The 12,560-nt window shown below is 44.6% G+C and overlaps 1 pseudogene; it reads left to right on the top strand.

The window, feature by feature from the left end:
* Positions 1 to 11,662: 11,662 nt before the first annotated feature.
* On the top strand, positions 11,663 to 12,560 carry LOC110294934 (large ribosomal subunit protein eL32 pseudogene; annotated as a pseudogene).

The raw sequence follows: 12,560 nt of genomic DNA, 5'->3' as shown, positions 1-12,560 counted from the left end.
CATCCAAATACCCTTACACCAGGTACTGTCCAGCAAGCATAGCGAGAGCAGCTCAGCCCTGTGCAGTATAAATATAGCAGGTTCTATACACGAGGCTTGAGGTTCTAATCAGACTCCTCGCGGTTCTTTCCATTTTCTGCTCCATGCATCTTTTATTTCATCTGAGTTAGCTTCAGCTTCTGGTCACTGTGACCAAAACCGGAGAGGAACCGGAAAGGAGGAAGACGTCTCTGGGCTCACGGTTTCAGAGGCTTCCCTCACAGTCACTTGGCTCCACGGATCTGAGAGAGCATGGTGGACCTTACAGAAAGGCGTGGGGACAAGGTGTGTCTTTCCACCACCAGCTCCCAGGGAATTAGTTATTCCAGCTGGCTTCACCTCCTTTGTACCGCCTCCCAAGGCTAAGATAAGATTTGCCCTTATGTTATAGCTCCCACTGTTAAGGTCTCTCAGCATCCGGTCCCCTCTCAGCATTATCTCCCATGTAGGGAAGAAGCCTTCAACACATGAAGGTTTGGGAAGAACTCTTCATACACAAGTCATAGTGCCGTGTTACCAGAGACTCATCACGGGATTTGAATGATTTTGAGTTTTAATCTAAGGCCTAGTGGAAAAACATGCCAGCCTGGTGTGGTGGACATGCCTGTTATCCCAGCAGTCCGAAAGCAGAGCTGGGAGGATTGGCCCAAGTTCAAAACCAGCCTGGTTTATATACCTAGTTCTAACTATAGAGTAAGACCTTGTTTCCTTCTATAGTCAGTGAGTAGGATAGATGCTGCCAAATTTGACAACCTGAGTTTAATCCCTAGAACGTAAGTGGTGGAAAAAAGAGAACAAACTCACACAATTGTCCTCCGGTGTGTGTGTGCCCCACTCCCACAGTTGTCCTCCAGTGTGTGCGTGCCCCCCTCCTAGTACATTGTTTGAGAAAATTCTGAGACACAAGAATAAATATAAGCCATGTGATATTTCCTTAATTCTTCTTGACCACTACTCTCTATGTCTTACTGGGTCATCATCCTGAGTTTCTCACACGCAGGACAAAGGCTCTGGTGTGACATCTCCAGCCCTGACTGCTTCTTATTTTGTGATACCTATTTGATTTTTTAAATGTATTCATCTTTAAAGGATTTATTTTTGGACCATTTAGAGACTGCCGTATCCAGGGATCCATCCCATAATCAGCTTCTAAACGCTGACACCATTGCATACACTAGCAAGATTTTGCTGAAAGGACCCAAATATAGCTGTCTCTTGTGAGACGATGCCGGGGCCTAGCAAACACAGGAGTGGATGTTCACAGTCAGCTATTGGATGTATCACAGGGCTCCCAATGGAGAAGCTAGAGAAAGTACCCAAGGAGCTAAAGGGATCTGCAACCCTATTGTTGGAACAACATGATGTACTAACCAGAACCCCGGAGCTCTTGTCTCTAGCTGCATATGTATCGAAAGATGGCCTAGTCGGCCATCAATGGAAAGAGAGGCCCATTGGACTTGCAAACTTTATATGCCCCAATATAGGGGAATGCCGGGGCCAAAAGAATGGGAATGGGTGGGTAGGGAAGTGGGGGGCGCTATGGGGGACTTTTGGGATAGCATTGGAAATGTAATTGAGGAAAATATGTAATAAAAATATTAAAAATCAAAAAAAAGGATTTATTTTTAATTATGGGTACTTGTGTGCATGTGACGTGTGTCATGCATATGTGCAGGAGGACACTGGTTCTCATGGACATGGAGTTGTGGGCTACTTGATGTGTGTCATGAGTAATTTTATAAGTCTTACAGTTTTTTTTCTCTATCCCAGCTAGCTTTCAAATAAATGAGACTGAAACTATTAGATTTATTTAATAGGCTTTACAGCATAAGGTCTAAGCAGTTCTTAATCTATTCTAATTCTCTAAGGTAATCTGGCTGTCAACCAGCCAAAACCGCCTAGATACTTGCAGTTTAATATCAGTCTGGCTCTCTCTGCTCCAGGCTGTTCTCATGGTATCTCCTGGACCCTCTCTACTTGGTGAATATTTCTTTCCTTCTTCCCTCACCCCCCAGTCCCCACCGCCACTGGCAGAAGTCCCGCCCTATTCTCTCCTCTACTCAGTTATTGGTTAATAGAGCTTTTATTGACAAATAGAATAAATGGGGAGCAATGTTTGCACAAATTTGCGACAGCAGAGTCTTAGAATAAGCATTACAGTACCCTGCTTGCCATGTAACAGATATAAGAGCAAAGAGATCGGCATTTGAATATTACAAGAATAATCTTTACACAGTAAACAAAAATATTATGCCTACAGATGTGGGTGCTGGAAACCAAAACTGGGATTCTCTGGAAAAGCAATACGCTATTAACCACCAAACCACATCTCCGGCCTTTTATTGGGGGGCTTTGTACATGCTCATACTGAGACCAGAAAAGACATCAGATCCCTTGGAGCTGGAGCATTGTTGTGGGTCACCTGACCTGAGTGCTTGGACTGAACTTTGGTCCTCTTCAGGACTCGCATGTCATCTTAACCACTGAGCCATTTCTCCAGCCCCCACATCTCAGATTTTAATCTGGTTCAGTTGCTTTTGCTGTCATGTGCTTGACCGAGTGTGGTTGGTATTGAGCAACTTGGGGATTTTTTAGTAAGAGTTTTTCGGTAAGGTGGCAACACAATCCAAGGAAGAAAGAGCAGGCTTCAATCGATGACTCGAGCCAGAGTATAGCCACTCGCAAAAGACTGAAGCCGAACGCCTCCTCCTATCTTATAGAAAATTAAATCTGTCTAACAACTACAAAAGGCACAAATATCTGAGCTTAAATTATAAACCTCCTCAATAAAGAGAGAACTTTAAAGCCGGGCAGTGGTGGCGCACACCTTTGATCCCAGCACTTGGGAAGCAGAGGCAGAAGGATTTCTGAGTTCAAGGCCAGCCTGGTCTACAGAGTGAGTTCCAGGACAGCCAAGGCTACACAGAGAAACCCTGTCTCCAAAAGAACTTTGAACCTTGAGTAATTCAGTGTTTTTTTTTTTTTTTTTCTTGTTTAAAGATAAAACAGAGAAACACAGAAAACAAAAGGAAAAAAAGTAACTACACTTTGTCACGATTTACAGTTTTGTCCTTAAAAGAGTCAGGTCAGTATAAAGATCCCGTAAAACAGAGGAAGCACACATCCCATAAAAGCTCAGGACCTGGAATATTTCAAGTACTGTTACTTAAAATGGTAACACAATATAAAAACAGGCAAAAGAAAATTGAACGGAAAAAAAAAAAAAAGAAAATTGAAAGAACCTTTCCCTATCCAGGTATACACCTGTAGTCTCAGCACTTGGAAGGTGGTGGAGGTAGAAGAACCAGGCGTTCAGGATCATCTTTGGCTACATAACAGGTTCGAGTCCAGCCAGAGTTATCTCAAGCCAAAATGGGGAGAAGTAAATTTTTTAATGTAAACATGTAAGGAACCTGAGAGGTACACACTGTCATCAGAGAAACAAAATTATAAACTGTCACATTGAGATACCATTTTATCTACACTAGCAAGGCTTTATAACAATGATAGACTTTCAGGCTGTAGAGCTGGCTCAGCAGATAGAGCTTTGACTCTTTGATTCTCAGCACCACACGAAGGCTCATGGCCACCAAGACTCAAGTCTCATTGGATCTGACATCATCTTCTGACCTCAGTGGGCACCAGGCATACCTGTGGTATACATACACACATGCAGGCAAAGCATTCATACACATAATAAAATTTAATATATATTTTTTTAAAGATGGATTGTAACTCCAGTCCCAGGATATTTGCTCAATCCTTGAGCACCAGGGAGGCACTTGGTGTGTAGACAGAATATACAAACACAGTGCCCATATCCAGTAAATAAATAGCTTTTTAAAAATGGATACCTGGTGGTGTGATTCAGTGGTTATCGCCAAATTACCACATGACCCATCAAATCCAGTCCTATCAGGCAGGCACTTGATGTGTAGACATAACATGCAAACACACTGCCCATACACATTAAATAACTTTTAAAAAATGAATGACTGGAGATGTGATTTAGTGGTTAAACACCGAAGTACCACACAACCCATCAAGTCCAGTCTTGAGTATATATTTGAGAGAGATTTTGTTGTTTTGAAATGGGCTCTCACACTGTAGCCCACACTAGCTTGGGATTTTGGGTCTTCTTCCTCCTGGAGCCTCCTGAGCCCTGGGATTACAGATGCTACACCCTGTACTTCAGAGATTAAAAAAGGAAATTGTTTCCATGAAACCTTGTAGGAATGTTCATAGCAACACTTGCAAAAACCAGGAAGAAGATAACTCAACCGTACTCATGAAATGAATGAAGAAGCTTCTACCAGGGCCCGCCACCAGCTCCAGATCCCTTCTGCTCTGCACGCAACCTGCCCACCCAGCCAGGTCTCTCACATCTGCTGGAAATGGATGGAACTATGAAAGATCATACCAAGGGGTCCTGGAGAGGTGACTCAGCAGTTAAGAGCACTGACTGCTCTTCCAGAGGTCCTGAGTTCAGTTCCCAGCAACCACGTGGTGGCTCACAACCATCTGTAGTGGGATCCGATGCCCTCTTCTGGTGTGTCTGAAAATAGTGTACTCATATAAACAAATCTTTTTTTTTCTTTAAATATTGTACCAAGTGAGGTAGCTCAGTCCCAGAAAGATCCACATCACAGGTTCTCTCTCAGAGGATTCTAGCTCCAACACTTCAGATATAAATGTAGTTCACAGCCCTTGTCAAGGAACCTTCTCTTTGCAATGGATGGAGATCATTACAGAAAACGACAACCAGTCAAAATGCAGAGTTAGAAAAAAAGAAGAAGAAGAAGATACAACATTGGTGCATCTGGGAGGCCTGTTGACTGGCTACCTTCTCCGGCATTCCTCCTGGCCTAGGCATGGGCACAGAGTAGCAGCGGCACCGGCGAGGCCCAGAATGCCTCTGTGATGGCTATTCTTGGTCATAAACTTCACTACATATGGAATTACTAAAACCCAATCCATTGGGGTTCTAGATTCCAAACCCATAAGGGATCGTTCTTGATTGGATCATTCAAGATGGAAAGACCCACCTTAAATCTGGATCATTTGACCTGGATCAGAAGATCCACTCTAAATATGGGCCACACCTTCTGGAGACAATGTATATAAAAGAACAGAGAAGAAGAAAGCCCTTGTTTTTGCCTGCTTGCCTTCACTCTCACTGACAGATTCACCCATCCTGCTGCTGAGGCATTCCTTCTCTGGTATTAGAAGCCACTTCTTCAGGATTCCAATGTAGACTGAAGACCAGCTGAGACATCCAGTCTCATGGATCAAACAACTATTGGATTCTTGGACTTTCTATCGTATCAGACTAGACAGACTACAGACCTTAAGCCTCTCTAATAAATTGTACATACAGAGATAGAGATAGATAGGGTGTGTGTGTGTGTGTGTGTGTGTGTTGTCATTGCTCTTATCACCTTCCAGGACTTGATGGTAAAATGGTAAGACACCATGGAGAAACAAGTTGGTTCTTGCCTAAAATTTTTATCCCTACTGGCTAGCTTTCATGGTGCTAAAGAATAAAAGGAACCAGGCTGAAGAAGAAGAAGAAGGAAAAGGAGGAGGAGGAGGAGGAGGAGGAGGAGGAGAAGAAGAAGGAGAAGGAGAAGAAGAAGAAGAAGAAGAAGAAGAAGAAGAAGAAGAAGAAGAAGAAGAAGAAGAAGAAGAAGAAGAAGAAGAAGAAGAAGAAGAAAGAGAAAAGCCCAGCCCTAATGGATGCAGCCACAGAACAATTTCTGCACCTAAGACTCAGGGGACATTGTGGAAGAGGGGCAGAGGTTGTAAGGGCCAGAGGATCTGGAGGTTGCTGTAAGATTGCGCCTCCTAGTGACTTCAGAAGGTACACACACTATGACTGCATAAACATTACCCAAAAAACTACAACAATAATAGGCATGCCCAAATGGGCAGGGGAAAGACCCCGAGCCCCCAACCCTATACAAAGAACTGCAGGCAACTAAGTAATGCCGAAGGTAGGAGAAACAGTCTTCCCCCGGGAGATGCGCAGCAATTGCCTGTCCAGTAACAAATGGTTAGCCCTGAAAACATCTATGTAAGTAACAGGATAGAAACCAGTCAGGTTCTATTTAGGAATCTATCTATATCTATCTACCTATAGATAGATATACATGTATGCGTGTAACGAGAAAAGAGGCATGAGTTTGCAAGAGATCAAGGAGGATTGCATAGGATGAAAATAAGAATAACAATAATAATAATAGATAAAGTGTAGCATATCTAGCCAAGCATGGTGGCGCATGCCTTTAACCCCAGTACTCAAAAGGATCTCTGGGAGTTTGAGGCCAGCCTGCTCTACACAGTGAGTTCCAGATCAGCCAGGGCTACACAGTGAGACTGGGGGGGGGGGGGAGTTGTGTACCCTGTAGCGGTCTATTAGAATAATACTCAGATACAAAAGGAAACGAAACTGCTGAGTAGAAAGTTTCCCTTTGAAAAGAGAAAAATATTCTGGAAATGAGCCAGTGATAGAAGCTTCTGGGGACTCTAAAAGCTGCCAAGTTGTACTTTGGCTGGGCATGGGCGTGCAGGCCTGTAATGCCAGCTCTTGGGAGACTGGGGCAGGAGGATCACAAGTTCTGGGCCAGGGTGTGTGTGTGTGTGTGTGTGTGTACACATGCTATGTTTCTGTTTCTGTCAGTACATGTGTGTATTTGTGGAAGCCAGAGGTCAACCTCAGGAGCTGTCTACTTTGTTTCTTTGTTTCTTTCTTTTTTTCTAAACAGAGTTTCAGTATGTATTCTTGGCTGTCTTCAAACTCTGTAGACCAGGCCGGCCTCTGCCTACTGAGTGTTGTGATTAAAGGCGTGCATGTACCACTACTCCTCGCCACTCCACTTTGAATTTTGGTTTTTTGTTTGTTTGTTTCTCTTTGTGGTTTTTGGGTTTTGTGTGTGTGTGTGTGTGTTTTGTTTTTGTTGTTTTGAAACAGTATTCTCTGTGTAGCCCTGGCTATCCTGGAACACTCTCTGTAGACCAGGCTGGCCTAAAATTCAGAGACCCACCTGCTTCTGCCTCCTGAGTTCTGGGATTAAAGGCATGTGCCATACTGCCTGGTTTCCCACATGGGTGTTTTTTTGAGACAAGGCTTCCCACTACGACTGAAGGGTTGTTAGTTTGGTTAAGCTGGCTGGCTAGTAAGCCCCAAGAATCCACCCGCCTCCACCTTCCAAGTGCTGGGATGACAGGGGCTCACTGCCACATCTAGTTTTGTTTGTTTGTTTTGTTTGTTTGTTTTTCGAGAAAGGGTTTCTCTGTATAGCCCCGGCTGTCCTGGAACTCACTCTGTAGACCAGGCTGGCCTCGAACTCAGAAATCCGCCTGCCTCTGCCTCCCGAGTGCTGGGATTAAAGGCGTGTGCCACCACGCCCGGCCACATCTAGTTTTATATGTGTTCTGGAGACCAAACTCAGGTCCTTATGTTTTCAGGGCAGGTATTTTTATCAACTGAGGTATCTTTCTACATTCCTAAATAGTTTTTTTAAAAGGTTATATATTTTGTTTGAGACAGGATCTCATGTAGCCCAGGCTAGCCTTAAATTTGCTATATAATTGAGGATAACTTCTGTCCTTTCTGCCTCTGCCTTCCAAGGGCCAGGATTGCAGGTACATATCACCTCACCTGCCAAGTAATACCTTTGAAGAGATGAAATGTTGTGGCATTGTGTTATATATAATAATAAAGGAGTCAGGAGTAAACAGTCAAGACCTGAGAAAAAAACAAAAGTAGGTAATTTAAAACAGTGGCCCCAGAACTCTGTTTACTCACAGGGAGGACCCGGAAGACCTCACAAAGAGTGTGTTTATTTTAGATAATACAGTTTAAATAGTATGACTATCTGGTTTCTGTCTTAACTGTTAAGCCATTTCTTCCTTCCCCTTTCTAGTTCGTCCCTTTCCTATGGGTGGCCCAGCAGCCATTTTTATTGCTATCTGACTTTATCCCCCTGGCCACAGCTGATTGGATCATAGATGGCAGCTTGCCCCAATCCTGACCAATCAGAGTCTTTTGGTCTGTGGCATTGGGTATAGACAGTTCTTTGTTCTCTACAGGCATCTCGAACATAAGCATCACCCACTCGAGAAGTTATGAAAGGTCGGCTGCAGAGGCCAAAATGGAACAGATTAGCAAAGGAGAAGGGGCTGAAAATAGGCCTTCCTGGCTTCTGCAGAGGTCCTGCTTCCCGCCTTCCCTCGCGGCCCTCTCCGTTCACTTTTGTTCTGGAAAAGAACCTGCCTATAACCTTACAGTGAATGGCGTGCTGAATATCAAGCCCAGGCTGAGCAAGCACTCTACTTCTGAGTGCTTGTTTCTAAACTTAAGTCTTCTAAAGTTTAGAATTGCAGAAACATGATGTTTGGTATGGAGGCACACATCTGTGATCCCGGCACTCAGGAGATAGAGTCGGAGGATCCAGAGTTCAGGGCATTGTTGACTATCTTAACGAAGCTTGAGGCTATCTTGGGCTATACAAAAATCTTGTCTCAAAAAACAAAACAAAACAAAACAAAACAAAACAAAACAAAACAAAACAAGGGCTGGTGAGATGGCTCAGTGGGTAAGAGCACCCGACTGCTCTTCCAAAGGTCCAGAGTTCAAATCCCAGCAACCACATGGTGGCTAACAACCATCCGTAACGAGATCTGGCGCCCTCTTCTGGAGTGTCTGAAGACAGCTACAGTGTACTTACATATAATAAATAAATAAATCTTTAAAAAAACAAAACAAAACAAAACAAAACAAAACAAAAAACCTTGGTTATGGTGCTAGGATCCAACAGATTGAAAATGTCACCAGAAATGTAGGTGTTAGAACAAATGTTTGTATGAATGCAGAAAATTAGACAGAAGTGGGAGGCACAGCCTGAGGCAGCTAATATTAAACAGCAATAAATAAATTAGCAGACCATAAAAAGAAATGAGTCTCTATAAACAGCACAGCCAAGAGCTCGGAAAAGCTCAACTGTCTGGGGCCGTTTAGTCAAGAGGCCAGCAGTGACACACCCAGGTGTACTTTAGGTTGTCATTTGGTTATAAGCATGATAAGACTGGCATTTGCCACGTGGTATTCGGCCATGGGGGCCGGTCAAATGAAATATCACCTGTGTTCGGAAGCATCTCTCCCAAAATAATATCGACATGTCTAGGTATTTAAAGAGGAAGGTTCACTCGCTTGGCACAAAGCTAGCCACTATCTAATACTCCTTAGTTGCTCTGAGATAAATTAATATGGATATAATCTACCAACACTTAATATGTATGCGTTTATATGTCTGATTTGCCCTCTTATAGTGGTGGAATATATCATAAGGACAGACATGCGTGATGCTTCCTCTCATGTTCCTTCCCCGCCCCCAGCCCCCCGAGACAGGGTTTCTCTGTGTAGCCCTGTAGCCCTGGCTGTCCTGGAACTCATTCTGTAGACCAGGCTAGCCTCAAATTCTGAAATCCGCCCGCCTCTGCCTTCCAAGTGCTGGGATTAAAGGCGTGCACCGCCACTGCCCAACTGCAGGTTGTCTTTTTATGATGTAAAAGTTCCCTATATATTGTAGACAGAAGTCCATCATTGGAATTCTATTCTGCCAGCATCCCTCCCATCTGGTGAGTGGGGAATTACAGATCCTTGTAATGGAGAAAATGAAGTTCTAAGAGGGACCGTCCCAGAGTCAAAGGCTGCAAGCTACCCAGACTCACCTTGAAAACTCACAGGGCTGATCCCACTTAGGCTGTGCCTATGGTGTAAGGTGCAGCTGTAAGTGAGGTACATTCTGAGGTGATGCGCTGTCTAGCCTCCCCTGGGCTATGGGGGCTTCTAGTGCTCACACCAGAAAAGCAGATGCCGAGGCCAGGTGTGTGGTACATGCCTACAGTTCCAGCCCCGCAGGCTGAGTTAGAGGATAGCTAGTCAGGCCAGCTTGGGCACATAGTGAGAGCCCACTTCCTCCAAAGAAAAGAAAACCTAAATAGAAACGGAATCAATTGCTGACATTTTGATTAATCTAGCCAACTTCAAGCAAGCACCTAGAAGAATGTATTCTTTTTGAGGGAGATAGGGTTTAAAAATCCAGAGTTTGGGGTGCTGGGGAGATGGCTCAATTGGCAAAGTGCTTGTCTTGAACATATGACGTCATAGGTTCAGATCCCTAACACCCATGTGAAGAGTCAAGGACGGATCGCATCTGCAAACCCAGCACTGGGGAGGCAGAGACACAAGGATCCCTGGCCCTCATTGGTCATCTCAGGCAAGCCAGTGAGAGACCTTGTGTCAAAAAATAAGGTGGGGAGCAACTGGTTGACCCCACCTACGCCACTTCCCCTTGTCCATCCCAAGCATTTGTGTTTCTCGCCTTCCTTCTGGAAATGGTAGCTAAGTACAGTCTGTTTAAAGCTGATCTACGTCTGCTGGGAAAGAAGGGCTGCTGCAAGAGGCATCAGGAAATGTAGCTTCTCAGGGTGAACGTCTTGTGCTCTTGTCACGGGACAGCTTCCAACTTAAGGGGAGATTTTAATCAAAACAAAGCAAGGCTGTCAAAGGTGTGCCTTTGGCGTGGCTTGTCTCCTTATTTTATTTTGTTTTATTTTTTTAAAACCATCTGGTTTTTCTTTTTTGTTTGCTTTCGGTCTGAAGACAAATAGAAATGGAGACTGTGTTAGCCTTTCCAGTCCCTCAGCCACTGTTAGCAGAATAAACAGCCTTGAACTGCCCTGAACTCAACACACTGGGGACCCAGGCTCCATTGGCTCTAAGCAACAGTTTCTGTTTGCAAAGCATCATGGGTGTGGTACTCAGACTCCTGCTTTACAGCTGACTAAAAAAAGCTCAAACGCATTCTAACTGATAAGCCTTTTTCTAGGGGTCGCCTTGCTCTTCCTGTGTCTTGGGCCTCCCTCGATCTCTGTCCTGAGATAAGAGTTGATAAAACTTGCAGCCAAGAGAGAAGGATCACCTGACTCTGAAACTGTCGCGTTTACCACATTTTATTTTGGGGTTTCGGTTGTTTGAATGTGGGTAAGAATAACCTCTAAGCCTATACAGGCTAGTCACGAAGAATTCTCTTAAGGTTTTAGAATTCTCTGGGAGGGTAAATGCACATGCGTGAATGTGGAGACCAGGTCAACACTCGGTGTCTTCATCAATTGCTTTCAACGATTGGCTAGAAAGGCTGGCCAGGCAGCCCCAGGGATCCTCCTGTCAGCCTCCCCTGTCAGCTGTGGTATGCCCATACGGCCCCTCTGTGCTTGGCTTTCTATGTGAGTACTTAGAATCCGAACTCAAGTCCTTCTGTTTCCTACACACACTTTACCAAATGACATGCTCCTGTTTGCTTATTTAATTTGAGACAAAAATCTCACTCAGTAGCCCAGAGTCTTAAAAATCACCATGGAAGCCCAGTATGGTGACACATACCTTTAAATACAGTACTCCTGAGGCAGAAGCAGGCTGGTCTCGAGGAGTTTGAGAATAGCCTGATCTACGTACAGAATTCCTGGCCAGCCAGGGCTATGTAATTTTTAAAGATAAATCAAAAGCCACCTTCTTCCTCTGTGCTACCTACGAGGTGGCTGCCATCTGTTTTGTGGCATCATGGCGGCCCCCTGGCCTCTGGTGAAGCCCAAGGTCATTAAAAAGAGGACCAAGAAGTTCCCCAGGCACCAGTCAGACCAATATGTCACAGTGGAGCGAAACTGGTGGAAACCCAGAGGCATCGACAACAGGGTGCAGAGGAGACTCAAGGGCCAGATCCTGATGCCCAACACTGGTTACCAGAGCAACAAGAAAACCAAGCACACGATGCCCAGCGGCTTCCGCAAGTTCCTGGTCCACAGTGTCAAGGAGCTGGAGGTGCTGCTGATGTGCAACAAATCTTACTGTGCTGAGACGGCTCACGATGCTTCCTTCCTCTAAGAACCAAAAGCCATCATACAAAGAGCAGCACAGCTGGCCATCAGGGTCACCAATCCCAACACCAGGCTGCGGATCGAAGAAGAAATGAGTAGGTGGGTGGCGTGCATGTTCTTTTTCTTTTTTTTTTTTTTTTTTTTGGTTTTTCGAGACAGGGTTTCTCTGTATAGTCCTGGCTGTCCTGGAACTCACTTTGTAGACCAGGCTGGCCTCGAACTCAGAAATCCGCCTGCCTCTGCCTCCCAAGTGCTGGGATTAAAGGCGTGCGCCACCACGCCCGGCTGGCGTGCATGTTCTATGTTTAAATAAAACTGTAAAACTGCAGTATATAGTACATAAACAAACAAATAAAAAAACACTATGTATCTCACACGCTAGCCATGAGCTCCCAACGGGTCTCCCATTTTAGCCTTTCCGAGTGCTGGAATTTTAGGCGCCCATCCAGGTTCATCCAACTCTTTTCCCCCTTCTGAATGTAGTCACTGAAGAGGCAGAGGACACTCAACACCTGAGTATTTGTACAACTCTGCAGTGTGTGGACTGTACTAAGATACAGGAAATGCATGATGCTCGATTATGA

Source organism: Mus caroli, unplaced genomic scaffold, assembly GCF_978045245.1.
Source record: "Mus caroli unplaced genomic scaffold, Mus_caroli_1 scaffold_4, whole genome shotgun sequence".
Classification (NCBI taxonomy): Eukaryota; Metazoa; Chordata; class Mammalia; order Rodentia; family Muridae; genus Mus; species Mus caroli.
The sequence above is the reverse complement of the archived record's forward strand: the minus strand, read 5'-3'. Positions and strand labels throughout refer to the sequence as shown.